At 43.7% G+C, this 25,595-nt stretch overlaps 1 long non-coding RNA gene across 1 annotated transcript in view; it reads left to right on the top strand.

Annotated features, from left to right (window-relative positions):
• The first annotated feature begins 483 nt into the window (after window positions 1-483).
• Window positions 484-25,595, top strand: part of LOC311523459 — a 37,666-nt gene continuing 12,554 nt past the window's right edge. Inside the window, exon 1 of the long non-coding RNA XR_014712341.1 lies at window positions 484-543. This is a non-coding gene — a long non-coding RNA (uncharacterized lncRNA). The remainder of the gene's footprint in view (window positions 544-25,595) is intronic.

Raw genomic sequence — 25,595 nt, 5'->3', positions numbered from 1 at the left:
GAAGAAAGAATTTTAAAAATCATAGCTCACATTTTTTAGCCTTACCCTAATGCTTGAGAGGTATCTGTTCTGTAAACAATATGTGGCAGAGAGCTCAAAGGAAATGAGTAAGCCCCTTACAGTGAAACACATTTTAGCAGCTTGCTTAGCTGAGTGCTTCTTGTTTATTTGTTAAAATGCATTGCCAAATATGGAGTGAAGCTTTACTCAGAAGAAACTGCTTCACCAAGGAATTGATTCTGTCTCACTGACTCAGGGCTGTGTAGAAGAGATAAGTAGTGTCTTGGCTTCTTGAGTTATCAGAGTTACCAAATCATTACTTTTTTCCAATGACTGTCTCAGCTCCACGGAATACCTTGTCTGAACTAGCAGGGGAAATAAAACAATGATAGGCCCTGACTCTTTCATCCATTTTTTTCAGTTTCTCATTTCCTTTTCTCTATCAGCAGCAGTGAGAAGCTTTGCTCTGCAATCCCACCTATAAGGACCTCAAATCCTTTTGGAGCACAGACTTGGGAACCCTGTTCTGGGACCTGATCTCTGGTGAGTTCATTTGCACGGGGGGTGCTGATCCTGACAACTGAAGAGAGACTCATGAAATGGTTAAAGCATTGTAGGCGGAGGAGGGGAAGTAGTTGGCTCACTTTGAATGCATCCCTCTTCCCCCCTCCACACACTTTTGTTATTGTTTGTAAAGGCCTCATAGAGAACAGTGGTATTTATGCCTAGCACCACTACAGGACATGACATTACTTTTAGATTCTGGTTTTTCCCCTTTGACATATAGAAGTGTGACAGAAAGAAAGGCGTGTGGGAGAAAAAGTACAAGATCTATTGTGCATTTTACCACTCTCCTTCCTCTCAGAAGAGAACACATACTTAAGTGTGGAGGTAACAGTGTGAGTGGTTTAAAGGTATCAGTGCTCCAAAAGGAAAAATATAGACAGTGGGTGAAATCTTGGCCTTTTGAAGATAATAGGAGTTTTGTCATGGACTTCAGTGCAATCATCCAGTGACATCAATTACATAAAATCATGTACTTTACTGCTCTGGGTGGAAACATAAGCTGCACCACTGATGTCAGCTAGTAACCAGCCTTAGTTTACAAATGATGCCTACCACCTGCAATGTTCCAGTGGTCTGGCACTTCACAAATAAGTGAAGGCAATGCAGTAGGACTTGTTCTGTTGAGCAGTTGGTTATGGAGAGGCAGCACAGCTGTGCATCAGTGGAAACACCACCTGTCAGTGGGGATGCAAGTCTCATTCTGCTGGTTCTGCACCAACATATAACAAAAGTGTTGACCCCAACACAATCACGGACAACACCCTTGTGCAAAACAGATGTCCTCAAAATGCCCTCACATGTGTGATCACAACTCCCATTGACTTCAGAGTGTGTGTGTGTGTGTATTTGATGGGAGGATTTGGCTATGGAGGGCTTTCTGCACAACTGTAGAGCTCCAAAGCAAAGTCCCTGGCACATGGGTCAGATAAACATTATTCTAGGTTAATTAACCAAAGGCTATCAGTCGTCTGTGGGTATTCACAGATGAAGAAAATACTCCCCCCGCCCCCCGCCCCCCGCATTCAGGCAAGGGACCTAGAGATCAGTAGGAGGTGAAGATGTTTTATGCCATTGGAAGTTCCTTGGAAGCCATTTACTGCACAAGATGCTATCTAAATACTTGTTATTGTTTTACAGTTATTATTTATTACCCATGACTGTGTATCCATACATGTTTCCCACTGAGCAGTGCACCACACCTCAGGAGGAGGCAGACATTTTCGTGTGCCCCCCATAGAGCTGCTCAGAAATTCCAAGCTACTTGCAGATGCAAAGCACACTATCATGAGCTGTAGCTCACGAAAGCTCATGCTCAAATAAATTGGTTAGTCTCTAAGGTGCCACAAGTCCTCCTTTTCTTTTCGCGAATACAGACTAACACGGCTGCTACTCTGAAACCTACCATGCGCAAGTCACTTTTTGATTGTTGATTGACTAGAGCGAAGCAAGGGGTTAAATTATGCTGCCAATTTTGTTGTTTATAATGTAACTATCTCTTTTGCCTTCGTGAAACTGAAAGGGCTCAATCTGATGTAAACATGGTAGCTCAAAGAAAGAGAGATCAGAGCTCTGAACAAGACCCATAGGGGAGGAAATGGAAAATTACAGATTAAGGGAGGGTAAATCTGATTTCAGAAAAGGAAGGTCATACCTGAATAATGTAATGGAATTTTAGCTGATACCATGCTGCTCAGCTAGACAAAGCAGGGGGGGAAATAGAGCAGACAGGCACTGTATGCCATAATTAGAGTACATGCAGTTCCCTATCAAAGGCATTAGCAAAATATAAGGTGTGGAGTCATGGAAAATATGGAAAGCTGGCATGCTGGATTCAAAACTGGCTAAACAAGGGATAATCATATGCTGCTTTTGCAGGTGTATAATTGAGAAGTATCAATTATGTATAGCTGGTGCATAAGAGGATTATTGAGTCACAGAAAAGCTTTCTTTGTTTGGAAGAATTACCAGTTGATAGTTATTCCCATCCATTCCCCATTATGTAAACATTATTTGTGTATTTATGTTGGCTTTTCATTTTTGAAGATGGAAATGCATTTGCTAAGCATATTCATGTTTCAGCACTGCAAGTAGTTTAACCACTTCACTGCTGGTCCTTCATGCCAACTGCTATTCTGCTAAGTTCCATTGAAAGCAGAAGAAACAATCTTTTGTTTATCTATTTATATGTCATGAAGAATACTGTTGGCACTCAACAAATAATAAATCATAAGTCAGCAGCCGAACAAAAAGTTCATTCTGCCAATATGCATTCTGTTTTGTTTCTCCAAGCCTGAATATTAGTACCAGTATTACACAAAGACTTTGTTAAACAATTAGTATGCTTTACTATTAATTATTGAGTTCTTTGTGGTAGGGACACAATTTTCCTATATGTGTACAGCGCTTATCATAATTTAGATTGCAATAGCACCCAAAATGTACTAATTTAATAGCATGACAGTGTTAGGCCAGCCTGTCTACATTCTGGTTCCTAATGGTCAGAGCAGAAACCGGAATCAGGAGTTTAGCCAAGGATCAGAGGTGTAATTGGAGCTGATGGTCAGGAGCAAGGCATAGGGGCAGGAACCAAAGACCAGACAAGGATCAGGCATGGAGCAGGAGTAAAGCAGGAACAGGGAGTTGGGGCAGGAGTGAGGCAGGAACAGGACAGGAGCATAGCAGGAACAGCTTTGGTTACAGAACACAGGAGACAGGCAAAGAACAGGGTCCAATGCAGCAGCAACCGGGAGTCTGTGTGGTTGCTCAGAGAAACCACCCAGATCACATCTTAGCTTAAGCGGGTGCAAGCCAATCAGGTACTCCTGGCTTTCCAATAGGTGTTCCAATAGGACTTCCTCTGCGGCCTGACCTTCCAAGATTAGTGAGGTACTCCTTTGTCTGTCTCCCTTGGTGGCAGCGAGGCAGTATCAGAGACCTAGGGCCCAACAGTTCCAGTTTCTAGACCAACAGAAACCAGGAACCTGCACCCTTTGATCCTTACACTGCCTGTGCACTCCTCCAGGGTGGCACTGAGCCTGGCTTGCTGGGATGATATCAGCTTTTCCACTAGCTTGGGGACATGGATATAGGCACGCAGGATCTTTCCTTGGGACTGTGAGATACTGAAGGCAACCTTGCCTCAGATGGGATTCAAGGATTCCGTGTACTATATAATCTTGTGCCCCTGAATCTCGACTGGTGGAGAGGTTTGTTGAAGCTGATCCAGAAAGGGATTCTCTATATAGGGCTTGAGGTGTGATGTATGGAATACTGGATAGATGAAGTGGGACTACTGAAGTTGCAACTTAAAACACTACTGGGTTCACCAGCTGGTAGATTTGGAAGGGACTGAGGAACTGATGGTCTAACTTCTGAGAAGGCTTGCTTGTCCCAAGGTGTTCTTTGGAAAACCAGACCTTCTGGCTCACAGCAAATGCCTGACATTTGGGGTTGCTTGTCCGAGAATCACTTGTAGGCCTTTTTAGCCTCTTCCAGGTGACTCTGGAGGAAAAGTATCTTGGATATAGTGAATTCTGGACCCAATTGACAGCCTCCAGATAATGCAGTGTGGAAATGGGGATGATATCCATAATTTTAAAAGAAGGAGCTCTGTCCTGTGTAGATGATAGGTATTATTTTTAAGAGAATTTGTTATATTGTATCAGGGAAACTCAGTTGTCTTGATGGAAGTTAATAAAGCACCAGTACTTGATTGACCCTCACCAAATGCCTGTCGATATGGCTGTGATATATGGTAGAGGCGGATGCATTAGGCAGAGTGTCTCCTGCCAGAAGCAAGAGACAAATTGAGGCTCTCGATCAAAGATGATTTGGTCTGGAAGCCTCTGGAGGTGGATGATGTGCACCACCAGCAGCTGGGCTGCTGCTTCATCCAAAAGCAGATGGCTGCAGGGAATGAAGTGGGCCACCTTAGTTAGTTGGTCTATGAGCATTCGGACTACAGTGTGACCCTTGGAGCCTGGGAGTTCCAAAACAAAGTCCAAAGTGATTGAGATCCAGAGTCTCCAGAGGTTTTAGGATGTCAAGGGGTTTCCCATGAGGCATCTTAGTACAAACACATGTAATACAGGAGTCTACACAGTCTCAGACTTCAGTACTCATACCAGGACACCAGAAGAAATGAGCAAGAGTGAAAAAAGTCTTGAGGTGACTAAAGTGGCCTGTGAGCAAGGTGTCATGGCATAAATGTAATTAAATGTGTAACTGTGATGTGTGTCACCCTGTTCCATATGGATTGTTGCACTTTGGCCATTCCCTTCTCTGGGAGTCTTCTCAGCAGAGGTGGCTGTCTGCAGGCATGTCCAGGGAGGTCAGGTGTTAATGAATTTACAGGTCTTCAAGAGATATGGGGTGATTCCAGTTGGGCTCTTCATTTCCCTGGTAATATTCCCGTTTATGTGATCGGGCATCTGCTTTCGCATTTCTGGTTCCTGGATGGTATGAAAGGATGAAGTTAAATTGGGAGAAGAATAGTGCCCACCTGGGCTGTCTTTGGTTCAGTGCCTAAGCCATCCAGAGATATTCAGAGTTTTTATTGTTGGTGAAGACCTGTACTGGGCATCAAGCTGCCTACAGATTAGAATTGTCGCTGTTCAAAAGAGGATTTCACAGCAAGCAGTTCTCTGTATAGTATTTCATAGTTAATTTCAGCAGGTGTGAGCTTGTGAAATTAGTATGTGTAAAGGTTCAATACCAATTGGGGCCCAAGCCTTTGGGACAAGACAGTACCAAGAGCCACGCTTGAAGCATCTGCTTCCACCATGCATGGCTGAGTGGCACCCAGATGTGTCACAATGGGGGCGGTTATGAAGGCAATCTGGAGCTAATCAGAGGCTCACTGTGCTTCAGGTGACTAAATGAACTTGGCAGACTTGCGGAGAAAGGAAGTTGGGGAGGCCTTTTGCCCCAAGAAATTCAGAATGAATCGCCAATTAAAAAATGTTGAATTCCAGAAAGATCTGCAGCTCCCAGATGGGCTCGGATGCTTCCCAGTTGTGGATTGCTTCAGCCTTCTGAGGGTCCCTATGATACCCTTCAGGGAGATGATATACCCCAAGAACTCAGTGGATGGCTGGTCACTCATGCATTTTTTGAGTTTCACATATAGTCCACATTTCTGTAATATTTCCAGGATGAACTAGGTGTGTTTATTGTGATGTTAGGGATCCTCATAAAATATCAATATCATCCAGGTAGATGACTAAGATTTCCCTGAACATGTCATACCAAGTGTTGGAAGGGGGTGGGAGCACAGGTTAATCCAAATGGCATGATCACCTACTCAAAGTGCCTCCAATGAGTCCAGAATGCTATCTTCCTTTTGTCCTCCACTTAAACCCTCCCCAGATTGTAAACCCAGCAGAGGTCTAATTAAGTAAAGATTTTGGTGGATCACATTCAGTCCAGTAGCTCTGAGATTAAGGGCAGGGGCTGTGAGTTTTGGATTGTTATCTGGTTCAAAGCTTGATAATTTACACAGAGGCATAGCATTCCATCCTTCTTTATCACAAAAAGGTCCAGGGCCCCTACCAGGGAAGTGGCTAACCAGATAAAGCCCTTCACTAGGTTTTCTTGGATGCGTAGGCCCAAAGGGCTTTCAGTTATGGTTCTGACATAGGGTATATCCACCCATAGGGAACATGGTTGTGGATCTATGTGTCAATCATAATTCCATTGTGGAGATAAAATGTCTGCATTTTTCTCTTCAAAGACTTCCAAGAAGTCTTGATAATTGCTAGGGAGCTGGGGGACGGTGTTCTGTGGGCTAGGCCCCAAGGCCTGGGTTTTTTTCCCCAAGTGTCACAGTCCTGGGAATAGCTCTAAACACAGGGCTAGAGAATGGGACTCAGTGGGTTGCAGGCAGTAACTGAAAGAAAAACTGATCTTTTCCATCAGGAAATAATGGGGTCATGCTGCACCACCAAGCAATGCCAAGAATCAGGGAAGTGCACTGAATGGATTGCATTTAGTTGCATAACCTCTCAGTGTCCCTAGAAATCAATATCTAAGGGCACAGTTTTGTAGGTCACCAACCCTGAAGACAAGGGACACATAGATAGTTTTGACAGGATACAGCCCACTCTTGGGCTGGAGGGGGCTGCACAAGGTTACCTCGGCATTGCTGAAATTTGCTGCAGCCCTGGAGTCAATCATTGGAGGTGGAAGGGTGTGTCTAGATCCAGGAGACACATCTGTATCAGAGCTTAGATATGAGGAGAAGCCCCTCTGGTCTCAGTTCACGTCTGGGTGCCCAGTCAGGAGGTAGTACCAGGATCGTACTGTGAAAACTAACAGTTCCCTTTACCTTGCCCTTACCCAAGCCAGCTCCCCTTACCTTGCCTGGGCCTGTTAAGTTTCCTGGCAGCTTTCTGATCAAGCAAGAGGTGAGCATGTGTCTAGATGCCCCCCTGTAGATACACAAGTTCATGCAATAGATATACAAGTTCCCCTAATATCATCAGTGCCTTTTCTTCCAGGGTCAGGTGGCAGCTTAGGTCAATCGGTATTGCCTCAGGGGTTGGTACACATGGCTTTGGTTCAACATACAGTGATGGGGGTGGACCCACACTTCTTTCTTTCTTTCTTTCTTTCTTTCTTTCTTTCTTTCTTTCTTTCTTTCTTTCTTTCTTTCTTTCTTTCTTTCTTTCTTTCTTTCTTTCTTTCTCATAATTGGGCGTCAATTCAGAGAGCTATGTCAATGAAAGCATTAATTTGGGAGAGGCTCTTGACATGGGACAGTTAATCCTTCATCTCTTCTCTCAAGCCTCACCAGATTTGGTGTAATTGGGCTGCCTTATTCCTTTCCACATCTGCCACCAGTCACTGAAAGTGAGTGGTTTATGTTTTAGCGGGTCCCTGCTCTTGCCAGAACTTCCCCAGTGCCACTTCAGTGGTATGGGCTCAGTGAGGGTCGTCGAATGTAGCAGAGAATGCTTGTATGAAAGTGTCCCAGTTGGTGAAAACTGCGCTGCCCTCTTCTAAGAGGGACAAAGCCCAGTCCAATGCTTCCCTTGTAAGTAGGCTCACCACCAGTCACCATTGATCAGAGATGGAATCAGAGTCAAGAGTCAAGGCAAGGGTCAAAGCTGTAGTAGAAGCCAAGGGTCAGGAGAAAAGCTCAGGGGCAAGAACCAGAGACGAGGCAAGGATCAGGCATGGAGCAGGAGTAAAGGAGGAACTAGAAGCGGGGGCAGGAGTGGAGGAGGATTCAGGAATGGGGTTTGACACACATCCTAGGAGACCGGCAAAGAGCGGCGTCTGATCCAGCAGCAACGGGGAGCCTGCACGGTTGCTCAAACAACTCATCTGGGTCACTTCCTGGCTTCAATAGTGGATGTGAGCAAATCAGATGCCCCAGGCCTTAGATGTTCTCACAGTGCTTTCTGTGGGGCTTTACCTTCCAAGATGAGTGAGTTGCTGCTTCATCTGTCTCCATTTGTGGGGGTGATGGAGTTTCGGTGACCTAGGCACCCCACAGTCCTAGGTTCAAAGCCGGCTGAAACCAAGGACCTCTGCCCTTGGATCCTTTCAGATAGATCTTGTATTTCTAGTGGGAGCTCCATTTCCCTCCCTTGGTGCTTACCCATCCCCACTGGAAACAAAGGGCACAAACTTAAGAGGGGTTGACTGCTTTCTTTAAGCAAGAAGAAAATCCCTCTTCCTGAAAACATTACTTTAAACATTCTCCAGCTATTTCCAAACAAATTGGCCTTTACATGGTAGCAATGATGGAAACATTTAGGAATTAAGGTCTAGTTTTATAAAGGTATTTAGACTTTCAATGAGACTGAGGATCCTAAGTGCCTCTGTCACCTTTAGAAATGAGACTTAGGCCCCTAAATAACTTAGGCCTTGCAAAGCTTAGTGGCGCAATGACTAAATACCTTTAAAAATCTGGGACTGAGTCTTAGTAAAGAGTAGGCTTCTGCAGTCATGACCTGCAGTGATAGTCATGTTCCTCTGCAATAATTAAACTACCAAACACAAGAGTGAGGCTAGTGAGTATGGGAGACAGATCTCTTGTAGCTGGATCATGATTCTGGAACTAATTGCTGAAAGAGATCAAAATGTCCATGTATTTCTCTGTCTCCAGAATGATTTGGTAATATATATTTTTAAAATCCCAGTAATAGGAGAAAGGTGAGTGGAGAATAAAACACAGAGATCTGTATATGTCACTTAAAATGTGTAAAGTGATGAGTTCTCAACTCCCACCGATATAAAAAATCTAATGGTTGATGGGGCTGTGTATTTTATTCAAGCTCTCTGCAAATAAGGGACTTTAATAGTTATCAGTATTTTGGAAAATTATTTATGGATTTAATATGCAGTCAGACTAGATTGTCATGATGTTCCCTTCTGACCTTAAAGTCTATGAGTCTATGACATTTTAGAAAATGAAACTCTTTTAAAAAATAAGTAATAAAACAATTAAGAAATGTTGCTTGGCCTAATTTAACAGAATGTTAAATCCAAGATGACGTGTGTCAACTGAATAATTCCACACTGCTACATTTTTTCCATGCAAGTTATAAATTGTGGTAGAAAATAATCCATTCAAGCTGGCACTGGTGGTCTAGTATCTGTAGCAATGAGCTGCCAGTTGGTGTGAATGACACATAAGGCAGAATTGTAACTTTCTGTCACCTGTAATTTGTTTCACATGTAAAATCCAAGGTCCAGCTGAGTTGTAGATTTCAAACTGTGAAATATCTTCCATAACTACATCTTTTTAAAAAAAAACCAGTGAAGTTCTGCATAATGTCTGAATGATTTACTATTCCATTCTAGATGGGATGGCGTGGCTTTACCCACAACTGCATAATCAGAAAAGGAGTATATGTATCAAATAATCTGTTACACTAAACAAAACAAACAAACAAAAAAAGTAAAAGTCTAAGCACCAATTCCTCCTAAAATAGAAAACTATATGGCATAGACACTATTAGATGCCAAATTTTAAGTAAATATGATATGCTGCAGAAGGCCAGACAGGATCAGGATCTGTAATAGTTGTGTACCAATCTGATGGTAGTCTGGAGGCTGTTAGTTCATGGGATTGAATGTATTTATTGTTTTTCATTATTGCTAAAATTCAGCTGTTTTACAGCTTTAGTTATGTTGTTACTGTTTACTATTGCATGTATTTGAATGAAAGGGTAACTCAATGTCATTGGTAATTTAGCCCAGGCAATTGTAGCCATTTTGTATTATCACACACAATTGAGCAGACCTGTAAGAAGGTAAATAGAGAGCCGTACATTCTTAAAAGTTTTCTGTTTCTGGCCTTCTCTGCTCTGAAGGAAATGCTGAATGTAGTCCAGCTTTGTCTAACTTCCCTCTGGGTACTGTTATCAGGCTGTTACTAGCAAATGTTATTAAATTGCAAGATTAAACAGCTGAAAAGTTTCTGGATGGACCTTGACCAGAATGGGGCTATTAGGAGTTTTTCAAAAAGGCATTGAGGGTAAATGGTGAGACTTTCACTTGAGAAATAAAGTGCATTGCCAAAGTCAGAGTCAAGACTTCTATGAGCCTTTTAATAGGAAGTTGGCTAAATTAAAGGTATTAGTGTAAAAGGGAACTATCCAGAATACGGAGTCTAAAATTGGAATTATTAGCTCTTTTTTTTTGTTCATGAGCACACTTGCTGTCCCTCTGCTTTATCGATTTGTGTGAGCAGGGATGATACTGATATACTGATTCACTTTAGGATTATCAGTTTTCTAATCGCACAAAACCGAACACACTAGCCCCACCCCTTCCCCGAGGCCCCACCCTCTTTCCCGCCCCTTCCCCGAGGCCCTACCCCCGGCTCACTACATTCCCCACCCCTTGGTGGCTTGCTTTCCCCCACCCTCACTCACTTTCACTGGGCTGGGTTGAGGCAGGAGGTTGAGGTGTGGGATTGGGTGAGGGCTCCGGCTTGGGGTGCGGGCTCCGGGGTGGGGCCAGGGATGAGGGGTTTCTGGTAAGTATCTCTCCTCACTTTGTGTCTGGCTGCTGACCTAGCATTTTTCTCAAAGTCCTCACAGCAGAAAAGGAGTTCCAGGGCACAGAAGGCATTTTTAGTGCGCAGTAAGCATGTCCACATAGTGAGTTAGCGCAGAGTAGCCAGTGCACTGTAAATTCACACCCTAGCTTGAGGCACACTAACTTCACCATGTAGACAAGCCCTTACTCTCTCAGCCACTGTCCTCTGAGAGTCTCAGTTAAGAGTTGGGAAAGAGGGTAGGTAGACGTCTATTGCTATTGGCAATCTGAGGATGCTATTACCTTGAGTCCCAGTCTGGGAGTGGTTGCTGGTCAGAGGTCTCAGGGTGTGGCAAGAAAGGGAATTCTCCTTGAGTGACTCACCAGAAAAGCAATCAGCAGTGTCTCTCCCTTGAGAGTTAGTGTTTGTAACAAGAAAGTAAAAAATTTAACACATGCAGAAAGTAAAACTGGAAAACCATCTAGACTGGGGTTCATCTAGTCCAGTAACCCCAGAGTGGAGAGCCTAAGGCAAACTCCCCTCTCTTTCCCATACAACCATTACTATGGCCCTGAGCTAAGGCAGGGGAAAGCTGACCTGAGTAACTCCTCATTCACTGGGAACCAGGCAGTGCCCTGGCATGCTGTCACAGCTTCTTCATCCAGCAGCATGGCAGCAGTGGAACAAGCTCCCCATACATGCTGCTTTCCTTGGCAATGTGTCTGATGGCAAAATACTGCTCTCTCAGGCCTCTTTCTGACACAGCTTTGGTGTAAAAGAGAGGGAGGGGAAGCTGGTGAGAGCACCAGCCAACACCTTCAAAGAGAGGAGCAGGGGATTAGCTAGGGAGCCTTCTATGAATAGGGGGGAGAAGGGCATCTTCTGAGAGGCAAGCACTTCCCTCAGTTCCTGAGTAGCTCTTGAGAAGCAGCACCCAGCTACCTGCAGCTGTGTTTGATTTGTTTGGATGAGGGAGTAGTAAAAGTTGGTAAAGAAACCAATAGTTGGTAAACTATTGGGAGGTTTAGCTCAAAACTCCAAGATTCTCCGTGTCATGTTATATAAGTGAACATCTACCAAAGTCTTTCTAACCCTAGATTACATGGTAACAACTGAATGAAACTTAAAGGACACCCAGACTTCTTTCAAAATATATTGTTTAAACAGTTAACGTTAAAACAACCATTAACTCCCTTCCTTTTCCCTAAAACAATACAGTGGCCTTCAACAAGTCTTTGCACTATTGCTGCTTTATAGCCAGGTCTTGATCCATCTAATTATGTGCAGAGGAATTAGGGGGCATAAAGTAACTACATATGGCCCTATCCATGGGACTTGTAGAAAAGCCACAATTTAGTCCTCCTCCTTAGTATATTTTAGTTGCCAAACCATACTCTTAAAACTTATTTCTCTTATTATTTTGAATTTTGATAAATGGTTCCAGTGTTAATTGCTGATTTTCAGTATCTATTGGTCCACTGAATATATCTTCCAAATGTGCTACTTTATCTAGGCACATGGGGCTAAACTTCGCAAGCCTCAGTAATAATTCTGTAATTAAGATTGTGGGAAGCTTTTTACTTGAAACAGAACCAAAATCCCTCTCTCACACACTGAATTTAGTCTTCACATTTACTACAACTTCTTTCCAGAGGCAACTGAATTTTCTAGGATGTTTTCTAGATAAAATGCTTCCTAAGCTTTGCTAGAGAACTTTAAAATCATTCAGTTTTCAAACTGAGCACCATGCGTCTGCCTTTCCCCCTTCGCTATTGCCAAGCAACCAAACAAACCACTCCAAACTGCATTCCCTTTCCATTTTAGTATACCAAACCTTAATTCTGATGTTAACTTCCTCATGGAGAAATAACAAATTATAGACTTATACCAGGTGTATCTATCAGTAAAATATCATCATCTGTCTGAGTCTGGAGTTAAGATTTTTCATTTGAATGTGGGTGTGAGGAAATAGACGTGTGCTTTGTGTGGTGGCTTCAGATTCTCAGACTCTATTTTGGTATCATGATGTTTGGATGGAAAGGAACGGGAGCTGACGTTAGTGTGCGGGTGACTGTTAGTCTAATGCAGGGGTGGCCCGAGGGACATATCTGGGTATGGAAATTATATGGGGGCGGGCCATGAATGCTCATGAAACTGGAGGTTGGGGTGAGGGCTCCGGCTGGGAGTGCAGGCTCTGGGGTGGGGCCAGAAATGAAGAGTTCAGTGTGCAGGAAGGGGCTCTGGCCTGGAGCAGGAGGTTGGGGTGTGGGAGTGTGTGTGCGTGAGGGCTCCGGCTGGGTGTGCAGGCTCTGGGGTGGGGATGAGGGGTTGGGGATGTAGGAGGGTGCTCCAGGCTGGGACCGAGGGGTTCAGAAGGCAGGAGGAGGATCAGCGCTGGGGTGCGGGAGGAGGACTGGGGTGCAGGAGAGGGGCAGGGGTGCAGGGTCCGGGAGGCGCTTACCTCAAGCAGCTCCCAGAAGCAGTGGCATGTCCCCTCTCCGGCTCCTACATGGACGTGTGGCTATGTGGCTAGGTGGCTCTGTGTGCTGCCCCATCTGCAGGCACCAACCCTGCAGCTCCCATTGGCCGTGGTTCCCAGCCAATGGGAGCTGTGGGGGTGGTGCTTGGGTAGAGGCAGCGTATGGAGCCCCCTGGATGCCCCTAAGTGTAGGAGCCAGAGAGGGTACGTGCCGCTGCTTCCGGGAGCCATGTGGAGCCATGGCATGTGTGGAGTGGGGGCAAGCCCCCAACCCTGCTCTTTGGCTGGAGCACCGAAGCGGGACAAGCCCCGGACCCTGCTCCCTGGTGGGAGCTCGAGGGCCAGATTAAAATATCTGAAGGGCCCGATGCGGCCCCCGGGCTGTAGTTTGCCCGCCCTAGTCTAATTTTTGCTAGTGTAACTCTCATATCAGAAACCATAACTCTAAGTTACCAAAGTTTTTTGTTTGGTTTAAGATTGAGTTTCAGTCTGAACTCTGAATGTTTTTTGATGTCTTGTTTTTGAGGTTTAATGCCAAGTTTAATTATCTTTTAGTTTTGTGGTTTCATAGAAATCATGAAAGCCTTCTCGCCACTACTGTGGTTCTTAAGACTGGAGCAGTATCTGATGAAAAAGTGCAAATAGCTCCAGGTGCTGCTAAGAGACTCAGACATTTCTCAGCAACTACCTATCTGGCCCATTGGAATGGCAGCAGTATCACCCTAGGGCTCAGGAACGAACTCCTTTGGGCTGGGAAAGAGTGTGAACTTCCCCTCTTCTTGGCCATTTCTTCTGGTTGATCCATGGAAATAATACTTATTTACTTCTCCAGTGGATTTTGATGATTAATAATTGGTTAATAATTACAAAGTACTTTGAGATGAAAAGCACTACATACATGCTAAGTATCAGTGTCATTTCACACAAAAACCATAGTTTCCACTAACCACATACTACTAGCATCTGAAATAGAACTCACAATGGCTCCAAAAGAATCAGTGTCTAAAAGAGAGTGATTTCTGCTAAAAGAAGATCTCCACTAGCTATGGAAAGAACACCTGTGGCGATCTGATATAGTCCATCCACTATGGCCAGTGGTTGTAAACAGAGACCATTACACTTTTCTGCATATTATATCCACCTTCCTGCAGGGGTGGATTTACACCTTATGTGCCCCTAGGCACAGCATCTTCAGCTCCCCCCGCCTGCAGCTGACCTTTGTGTTGCAAAAAGTTTTAGAGCAGTATGGCACCCGAAGGCACATGCCTACTGTGCCAAATTGGAAATCTGGCCCCGCCCTTCTGGCTGCATAAAGTTTTGTTTGATGCAGAAGAGAGCAAATGAAGGATTACTGAGATAAGGAAGAAGACTGTCTAATTGTGAACACTGAGGAAATGACATCCTATCATAGCCACTGTTCTTAGCACCACTAACACTGTTGCTGTGCCTTCAGGGTACCCTACGGAATGAACGCTAATGCAGAAGAATTTTGCTTGATGCATTATCCACTATAAAATGTAGAAGCAGCACATTGTGAATCATCAGCTAGTCTCATTTTAGTTTAGTTACTTTGCCACACAGCTCATTGGGGAAAAAAAGACCCATTTTTTCATTTAGAACAAAATCATAATGAAATATCAGTCCTTATAGTTTAAGCTTCATGGCTGCCAGGCAACCACTCAAATATTCATTAAAAAATTAAAGGACTAGTAACAAGGGTAACCATGTAGAGGCATTCATTAGCAGTCTTAAATAAGAAATCCAATTCATATTTTTCAGTCTAGAAATGCATTTTGTGAAATGTTATTTTTTAATAAAAAATAAAGTATACTGTTAAAAAAGCCCAAACAAATGGATAGACACATTAACCAACCAACCATGCAGCAATCAACCAAAAAATACCATCTGATAGCTATGATGCAGAAGCTGACTGTACAGTCAGGGCAGGGAAACAAGCAACCAGGTGGATATTAATGAGGTGGGGTTTTGGGATGGCAGGGGGTGGGGTTAAACTGTTCATTTTTAATATATATATATATATAATATTCTTTCTGAAATCTTGACATGAACATACTAATTAGACTAATTATAATCTGTCAGTGAAAATCATCACATTGTTCACTCTACTTGTATGTTATAGCTCTTTCCCCATACTACGTGTCTAGATTGCAAGCTCTTAAACCTATTATGACCTATAGAATGCTACAGAACTGTCTAGAACAGGGGTGGGCAAACTTTTTGGCCCGAGGGCCACATTGGGGTGCAAAATTTTATGGAGGGCCGGGTAGGGAACCTGTGCCCCTGCCCCCTGACTGCCCCCCTCAGAACCGCCCACCCATTCAATCCACCCTGCTCCTTGTCCCCTGACCGCCCCCTTCTGGGACCCCCGGCCCTAACCACCCCCTGAAACCCCACCTCCTATTTATTCCCTCCCCACCCCCGACTGCCCCCCCAGAACCTCTGCCCCATCCAACTGTCCCCTGTTCCCTGTCCCCCGACTGCCCCCTGGGACCCCTGGCCCCCTTACCATGCCACTCAGAGCAGCATATCTGGCTGCTGCACCACCCAGCCAGAGCCAGACATGCTGCCCTGCATGAGTGGGCAGCCCTGCCACCCAGAGTACTGCCCACATGACGGCATGGCTGCGGGGGGGGGGGGGGGGATCCTCTTGGGTCAGGGGCAGGGCAGGACAGTCCCGCAGACCGGATGTGGCCCGTGGGCTGTAGTTTGCCCACTTCTGGTCTAGAAGCATAAAATAGAATAACAATGATTTTTGAACATTTGGTGTTGGCAGTACCAAGACCGATACCAGTTGTGGACTATTTATCCATGCCCATGAGATTCACCCAGCATGCCCATAGTCCTCCTCCCTCCCCGGCCCCCGGGTGCCAACTGGGAGGGGCAGGGGACAGTAGAAGCCCCCCCCCCCCCCGAGTTTCATACAGGAGGCGTGCAAGCTCCCAGATGGACCACTTAACTACAGCACAGCATTAGTGTGAAATGTAAGTTCTGCAGAGGAGAGGTGCCCCTGGAGCAGGGAGTCAGTATTTTGTTTACAAAGAGAGGCAGGGTGATTAAGATAAGATAGGGCTGGTGATTAAATTAAGGATCTGGAAGTTAGCCTGTAAAAGAGGAGTCCCTCTGTGGAAGGGGGAGAGGTTATTTTTGATACAGGGGACTAAGAAAAAATACAGCCAAGCACTGATCCAAGGTTACATTCAGAAAAGGGGGAGATTTGGGGGCGTAGGTGAAAAGAAGGCGGTCAAACCCAGAGCAGGGCTAGGAGTGTACAGAGAAGTTCCCACTCTACCTGTGGTACTTAATGGGGCCCCATCCCCATCACTAAGCCTGGGCCTCACAATGTCTAACCTATTTCTCCTCCCAGCTCCTCAGTGAGGTAGAGCAATGCTGTTATCCCCATTGTACAGATGGGGCACTGAGGCACACACAGAGTAAAGGCCAGATTTTCAAAGGTATTAGGCACCTAGTGAGATTTTCAAATGCACTTAGAAGGTTTGGTGCTTTGTAAACCCCACTACATATCTAGCTGCATCTTTGGGTCCCTAAAAACCTTTGAAATTCTGTCTTTAAGGCACTGGTCTGGGGTCAGAGAGGAAGTGCATGGGGAGAGTAGAACTCAGGTCTTTCAGGGCTAGCTCCTTATCCAGCACACCAACCTCTCTCTCACTCCTGCATGCTGCAAAAAAAGAGGACTCTGATAGATGGGAGCAAAACCAAGGTGGCCATTCTCTAAGACTCCAGCAAATGGTCCCAGGATGGATGTCATGGTTGACAGTATGAAAAGCAGTACAATGATTAGGAAGGCTGGAGAATGAGAGTCAGATGAGAGGAGATCACTTAACTCCCAAAGGGTGGCAGGTTCTGCCCCGTGCTGGGTTGTACAGCAATGACTGCTTTGCAATTTTACATTTTAACTGAATATCATTTTGTTCAGTCATTTTTTGTTCTGAGTTTGAGAAAAGGAAGGAATGAGAAAGTATCAGATGTGTTTATGCCTCAAATACTCAGGGTTTCAGCTGTATTCAGGCCAATTCCAGAACAAAGAACAGAAACTGCATCCAAAGAGTCCATAAAGTCGACTACTATTGTCATTATTTGCATTATTCACTGAGCACCATCTCTGTGCTCGGCACTGTTCACAATATGCCAGAAAATCCAGTCCCTGAGCCAATGCACATAAGATGTGTAACTCTGGATAAGATGGCTCAGATATTTAAGTCTGAAGTGCATAGCTATTGACCACACGTATTATCACATGTTCACTCTGATGTTTATATCTGTGAGTGGAGGCACTGATGGCAATAGAAGTTTTAGTTGATAAAGGACCAGACGATTCGACCTTTCTTTCTAAAGGATGAGCTGCCCAGAGCTCCTGTGCCTGTTTATTTTCATTTCCTGCCTGCAGTGGCCCTGATGTCTCAATTTTTTCTCAACTTTAAAATATAGAATTTTCTTTAAGTGGTCTCCTGTGAGAGCTGCAACTCAGTTGCTGCAGTGTTGTGTTTAAGAGCCTTCTGGAAAGTAACTTGCCTTTAAACAGAAGTAAAAGCAGTTTTGCCAACTCTCATGATTTTTGTTTTCCTTAAAGCCCCAGCTCCTGGATTCAAGTGATATGTGGTGATTTCAGCCTTCATTCTTAAAGAAAAATGAAGTTTCTAGTCCTCATGGCTGTGGAGAAAGCTTCAAAATGTGACCCCAGTGCACCCCAAAGGCTCAAAAAGCAGAAGGCAAATAAAAAGAACCCCAAATCTGTTGTTTTTACATAATCTCATGATTTTAAAGCCAATCTCATGATTTTTGAACATTTCTGATTGGCAATACTGTGAAAATGACTTGAAAGTATCAGTTTTACTCCTGTTTAAGGTTAAAAGAACAGGAATCCTTGTGGCACCTTAGAGACTAACAAATTTATTTGAGCATAAGCTTTCGTGAGCTTGACATCTGATTTGTGTCCATTTATTCTTTTACGTAGAGACTGTCCAGTTTGGCCAATGTACATGGCAAAGGGGCATTGCTGGCACATGATGGCATATATCACATTGGTAGATGTGCAGGTGAACGAGCCTCTGATAGTGTGGCTGATGTGGTTAGGCCGTCACAGCAAACCTAGTGGCTGAACTTTGTGACTTTGTCCTATTTCACATTTGGGGACAATGTATTCCTTCAGATCAGCGGCACTGCTATGGGTACCCACATGGCCCCACAGTATGCCAACATTTTTATGGCTGATTTAGAACAACGCTTCCTCAGCTCTCGTCTCCTAATGCCCCTACTCTACTTATGCTACATTGATGACATCTTCATCATCTGGACCCATGGAAAAGAAGCCCTTGAGGAATTCCACCATGATTTCAACAATTTCCATCCCACCATCAACCTCAACCTGGACCAGTCCACACAAGAGATCCACTTCCTGGACACCATGATGCTAATAAGCGATGGTCACATAAACACCACCCTATACTGGAAACCTACTGACTGCTATACTTACCTATATGCCTCCAGCTTTCATCCAGACCACACCACACGATCCATTGTCTACAGCCAAGCTCTACAATACAACCACATTTGCTCCAACCCCTCAGACAGAGACAAACACCTGCAAGATCTCTATCAACTACAATACCCACCTGCTGTGAAGTGAAGAAACAGATTGACAGAGCCAGAAAAGTACCCAGAAGTTACCTACTTCAGGACAGACCCAACAAAGAAAATAACAGAACGCCACTAGCCATTACCTTCAGCCCCCAACGAAAACTTCTCCAACGCATCATTAAGGATCTACAACCTATCCTGAAGGATGATCCATCTCTCTCACAGATCTTGGGAGACAGGACAGTCCTTTCTTACAGACAGCCCCCCAACCTGAAGCAAATACTCACCAGCAACCACACACCACACAACAGAACCACTAACTCAGGAACCTATCCTTGCAACAAAGCCCGTTGCCAACTGTGTCCACATATCTATCCAGGGGACACCATCATAGGGCCTAATAACATCAGCCACACTATCAGAGGCTTGTTCACCTGCACATCTACCAATGTGATATATGCCATCATGTGCCAGCAATGCCCCTCTGCCATGTACATTGGCCAAACCGGACAGTCTCTACATAAAAGAATAAATGGACGCAAATCAGACATCAAGAATTATAACATTCAAAAACCAGTTGGAGAACACTTCAATCTCTCTGGTCACTCGATTACAGACCTAAAAATCACAATATTACAACAAAAAAACCTTCAAAAACAGACTCCAACGAGAGACTGCTGAATTGGAATTAATTTGCAAACTGGATACAATTAACTTAGGCTTGAATAGAGACTGGGAGTGGATGGGTCATTACACAAAGTAAAACTATTTCCCCATGTTTATTTCCCCCCTTCCTCTCCCCGCCCCCACTGTTACTCACACGTTCTTGTCAACTGCTGGAAATGGCCCACCTTAATTATCATTACAAAAGGTTGGGTTTTTTTCTCTTCTGCTGGTAATAGCTCACCTTACCTGATCACTCTCGTTACAGTGTATGGTAACACCCATTATTTCATGTTCTCTGTGTATATAAAATCATCCTACTGTATTTTCTACTGCATGCATCTGATGAAGTGAGCTGTAGCTCACAAAAGCTTATGCTCAAATAAATTTGTTAGTCTCTAAGGTGCCACAAGTACTCCTGTTCTTTTTGCGGATACAGACTAACACGGCTGCTACGCTGAAACCTGTTTAAGTTTAGTTTCTAGTCTATTATTTGTAGGGACGTAACACCTCTAGAGCCCCAGGCAGGTGCAGTATAAACTTTTTGGGCCTTGCCCTAGTAGGATGTTTCCGAAGTTAAATGATCTATTCCAAGCTTGTTGCCGTTCTAACACTTTTTTGCAGTTCATCTAGATTTTTCTACAATTGTTTTAATTGTTGTATTCAAGAGTTAGTAACAAAGAATATACATTAAAATTTTAAACCTAACTAGTGTTACTTAAGTGACTTGACACAAGATGTAACGACATGTTAGTATTAGAGCTCAGTGAGTCTAATATTTATTAAATCCTCTTTTTTTTATATATAGGAATTAGATACAGTGGTCCTATCAGCTAATTTCTAAGTTATCTGCAAAAAAAACCCTAGAGTTTTCAGGTGCCTAAGTAGCCATTGGAATCACGGTTAAAATTGCCCCTTCCCCCCTCCCCCCAACATCTGAAATGGCGCTCCTGCCCCCAACATGATGAACTGCAGAGATCTGTCAGAGACCTCTGCTGCATAAGACAAGGCTGTGGAATTCCCATGCACAGGGTTTTCACTGCTTTCTCTCACACTTCACCGCCACACAGCAGTTCTCAGGTTTTAAGCTTCTTTTGGGCTTTCTAGGGGTAGGTAAAATGTCTTAGGATTTGGCCTGCCTATATTTGCCTAAAACACTGGGAGGCTTGTCATTTCTTGTCACCACCTTTGAAACACTGCCTCTACCAGGAAGTACTTTAAAGAACAATGTTCTGGCATTGAGCAAATTGATATGTGGACGTCACGGCTGGGAGTTGTTTAAGGGCTGATGTTTCTACAGACAAGGATGTTCAATATGGCTGTGTGCTCTTGTTTGAAAAGTAAAGTAAGTTGTGGAGACAACCCTCTAGTCCCAGGACCTTCTGTGAGAGGAGAGTCTCACGCCCCATCTCCTCTTCCCTCCTGAGCAGCAGATCAAAGAGTTGCTGGCAAGGAACTCAGGGAGGTCTCCTCCCCGCCCCGCAGCAGTAGCAGCAGGGAGCAGGAAGCTCTGCATTCAAGACTGGGAACTCTGCCACTGAGTTCCCAGCAGTGATGTCTTCCACTCTGCCATTATTCATTTTGTTTTGGTGCGATGAGGGAAGTGGGTGTTTCATCCTTCTGCTCTCCTAGCAGCTCCTCTTCCCCGCCCCCTGAGATTAGGAAAGGTCACAAGTAGGGCCGGTCAAACATTTTCCATCAAAATGGGTTTTCAGCAGAAAATATGGTTTTCAACACAACTACATTTTTCTCAAAAAGTGTTTGGTTTGTATGGAAATGTTTGACATTTTGTCACAAAAAAAAAAATCATCACCTGGAAAACTTTTGGGTGAAACCTAAAAATTTCAGTTCAGCAATGCCACTGCAGTGTGTCACTGGATTTATAATTCACGTGCCTCATGTCCCCATTTCTCTCTATAGGCCAGGTTTGACAGCTGGACTACATCTCCCAAGATGCACCACGGACATGGGACTTTCATGATGAATGGCAGCAATTCAGCCAGAGAGGAGACTGTGCTGCATCGTGGGAGATGCAGTCTAGCTTGACTCATAAAGGAGAATGGGGAAGCACAGAGGCACCCGAGCTACAACTCCTGAGCAGCATTTCCAAATCAAAATGTTTGATTTTTGGCTGAAAAGAAAAAAAAATTCTCTGGGGCAAAAAAAAAAAAAAAAAAAATTCTGACCAGCTCTAGTCTTAAGGGCGCCTTCCCATCTCTCCTCTATACCTGAAGAAGGGGATGAGGATTTGCCCCTATCCATGCACACCCCTTGACTACTCCCAGTATCTACGGGAAAAGTGGCTCAGCCCAGATTTCCCTCCCAAACACCTCTGCCAAAGTTCCCTCTTTGGGGGAGGAAGGTGTTTTCTTCAAAAAATCACCCCGGGAGAGGAAGTAGGAGGGCATAGGGAGTACATGAATCATCTCTCTCTTCCCTGGTCTTCCAGCTGCAAATTGGAACAGAGAATTTGTTATATATCTATGTCTATAGGTATAGATATCTATGTGAACAACTCTAGGCATTTATTCACTCTGTCCCTCACTCTTACAAAAAGGATGCTCAGTGGAAAAATGAGTGAAGCCACACATTAACATGCTAGGTTTCAGAGTAACAGCCGTGTTAGTCTGTATTCGCAAAAAGAAAAGGAGGACTTGTGGCACCTTAGAGACTAACCAATTTATTAGAGCATAAGCTTTCGTGAGCTACAGGAAGTAGCTTCTTCTGAGGAAGTGAGCTGTAGCTCACGAAAGCTTATGCTCTAATAAATTGGTTAGTCTCTAAGGTGCCACAAGTCCTCCTTTTCTATTAACATGCTAATTATAACTGCTTCTTATAAAGCAACTCAACTTGCTACTAAAGGAATGAGGGGTGTTTGTCCTCTGCATTCTCCTCTGTGAATTTTTCCACCAGCAGGCTCTCCTTGAAGAAACCTACCTGAAAAAGAAGAGGCAAGTACTCTGGGTTTGTTTCCTTTATAGGGAGGAATGTACTCCAATTTATTTCTGATCCAGGCAAAGAACAGAACAGTATGACCAGAAAGGCAAAGGAGGTCTTGCTCCATGTGTGGCAACTTCTACTTATTTTAATTCTCACTAGAAACAAAAACATGCATGAAAGGAACTATTTTAGAGAATCAGGAATAACATGGTCTCTTCTAATTCAGAGCTTCCTTGTGTGGGTTAATACAGGGTTAACTCTAACTATGTCTTATTAAAAATGATGTAGTGTCTTGTGATTCCAGAGAGCAGATCTCTGAAAACAGTAGTGCTGCAGTTTGTTCTGTGCAGGAGTTTTGAATCAACTGCTGTTTTGTTTGTTCCTCGGTTTATTACACCACCATTGCTTTTTCAGCCTGCATTAATTTCTTAGCAGTCTACACATGCTATACACATCCATCTCTATAGGGCTTTACTCACTTTACCTTAGCCTGAGCCTTCAATTACACCAACCTGAATTTTCCCTAGGAACGCTCTGACATCCTGTGCCTTTGCTTATTTTATGCAGTCTCTTCTCTCCTCCATTTCAAAAGCAGCAATTGCTTATACAGTGTTTACAAGGTTGCCAACTCTTGCAGTTTTATTGCAAGTCTCACAATATTTTGTGGTTCACTTAAAGCCTTAGCTTCTGAAGCCATGTGATTATTTAGGGATCTCAAGCTTTCATTTAAAAAAAGTAAGTGACCTGTGCACCCCAAAGGCTTAAAAACCAGAAGGCATTAAAAAACTGCAGTGTGTTTTTTTAATCTCATGATTTTTTTATTTGGGCCAGTGTCTCTCATGGTTTTTGAACACTTGGGTTGGCAGTACTGTGTTTAACCCAAGTTTTGTCAGTCATCCTGTGTAACCCAATGCATCCAGAAACAATACATCTCTTAGATTGTTAGCTTTTGGGCTGGCGCTGTCTCTCACACCATTTGTATGGTGTGTGGCACAACATGGTTGCAATCCTGGTTAGTGTCTTTGGGTACTATCACAATACAAACCAACACCAGCTTAACTAAAATAATCCGTCTCACCAGATGAACATGTCTAGACCTGGTATGGATCCCTGTAATCCTAAACCTCCACCATTTATCTTTTGGCTTTTTTAAATATCTGGAGTCTCTAACTCTCTCACAGATCCCTCTCTCAAGCCCATTTCCTGCGGGCAGCAATCTCTTTAAGTGTCAGAGATACAAACTCTTTTTGCAAGCTCTGATTCATTTCAGATCTGGATCTCTTGGCCACTGCCTGCTCCATGTTTCCTCTGATTAATTCTCCAGAAAGCTACCATGCCCTGCAATGCTGTATAATTATAATTCTTTCATATTTATATTCCAATAGTGTCCAGAAGCCCTAATCAGGATTGGAACCCAATTGTGCTATGCAAATACATACAGTGTCTCTTCCCTGAGGATCTTACAACCTAAGAAGACAAATGACATCTGAAGGGTGAGGCACAGAAGGCTAAAGTCAAGTCTTTGCATCTATGTAGCTATATAGCAACCATTATTTTTTATTACACCCTTACAAACAGATAAAGTGCTGTTGCATGAACTATGTTCATCTGCTCCTTAAGTCAGCCTTGAGGAGAGGATACTGGCCTTATGGATTTTAACTAACTAGGAAAATTGGTTAAGCCAGGGTTTCCAAAGGCAAGCAGGGTGAGAATGGTATTTTCAGGCCCACTGAAACCAAATTAATGCATTATGCGCAACAGCTCAGGACTACATTACAACCTACTGAAATAAAAATTCCCAGTGTATTGATTTACTGTTGCAGGCAGCCATACAACAATGTCAAAGCAAATGGTTCTCCTGTGAAGCCAGTGATTTTCCAGCAACAGCAGCAAATGGAAATGCACAAAGGAACCACAAGGGACTAGCTATTACATGAAGCAATCATTTCTCTTCCTGAAAGGAAAAGCAGTAATAGCATCCCATAATGTCTCTCCTAAAGCATAATTCAATAATTAATATTTGCTTTTCGTCATTTGTATGGTATAATAATGGCAACCTAAAATGGGGATCCCGGAGCAGGCGTGGGTTCTCCCTGATGGAAGGCATACATTTTGTTAAAACTATTATAAGATAAATGACTAGCTAGAGGATTCCTTTACTTTTAGGGTTACCTAATCCCTGGGAATCATTTCCATGTGAGGGTCTAAGTCAGTTCTTCTCTATAGAAATGTGTTTAGTGGGTACTGGGTCTGACTTGTTGTGCCTGGTCTGAGCAGGGAAAAAAGTAAAAGGGGGAAATAAAAAAGCCCTTCTGAGCAGTGCCTGTCAGTCTCTTGGAACTGCTACAGCCAGTTGCTTTCTTTCTTTGGGGCCCTGCCTGCTGCAGACATATTAGGCACAAATTCTTGCATCAGGTCTTTTTGTAATTTATTTTTAAAACTACAGAATGACCGTGACCCTTGGCATTGAACCAGAAACCCTCTGATTATATGTCTTTGTAAAGCTACAGCAAGGTTTATATATGTGGTAGCTACTATTGTACAGTATGTGCTGTCTCTGCCAGTGTTTCACAAAGTGTCCTTAGCACACAGGATGTGCGACTGGTAAATAATCAGTTGAAACATTTTTTCCTTTTCAGACACATGTTATTCTTATCCTCCAGACCCTCCTTCCTAACCCTTTATATGCCAAATCCCAGATCAGCACCCAGTGATATCGACATGATTATAGACAATTATTGTGGGCTTCTTAGTTGCACAACGAAGCACATAAAATACTGTACCTGTTGCTAACAGGAGATAAAAAATGCCAGACCTCTACAATGAAGTACCAGGGCACAGTAATCTAGACCCATTCTACCATTCCATTTCAGATTCTAGTCCTTGTAGCAGACACTAGATTGAACTATAATATTCCTAAAATATAGGCTCCTTTGAGGAACATACTTTGGCCATGTTGGGTGGTGGCACTGAAACCTATCACAGAAGTATTGCAGAAAAACAAAGGTCAATGACACCATTCAGTAAATGAGCAGCATTTCCTGTTGATGATTCACAAAGAGATATTGCATTTGGCTCCAAAGATGGTGCTTCCTAACCCAGAAAACAGCTAACTTTGATACATCCAGGACACCCGCCATAGGACAATGTTTTCTGTAGAGCAAACATTTGATTGCTTTATGACTACGATAGGTTTACCTTGTGACAGATAATAAAATCAGGTTTCAGACATATTTATATGTAAGTTAAGTTGCACATAAAAAGTCTGTATATTCTTGTCATAGTCATATATTCTAAGGCCAGAAAGGAGTACTGTTATCATCTAGTCTGACCTCC

This window comes from Lepidochelys olivacea (assembly GCF_965140295.1).
Source record: "Lepidochelys olivacea isolate rLepOli2 genome assembly, chromosome: 7".
Lineage (NCBI taxonomy): Eukaryota > Metazoa > Chordata > Testudines > Cheloniidae > Lepidochelys > Lepidochelys olivacea.
Note: the sequence above shows the minus strand (reverse complement) of the source record. Positions and strands in the feature narration are given on the sequence as shown.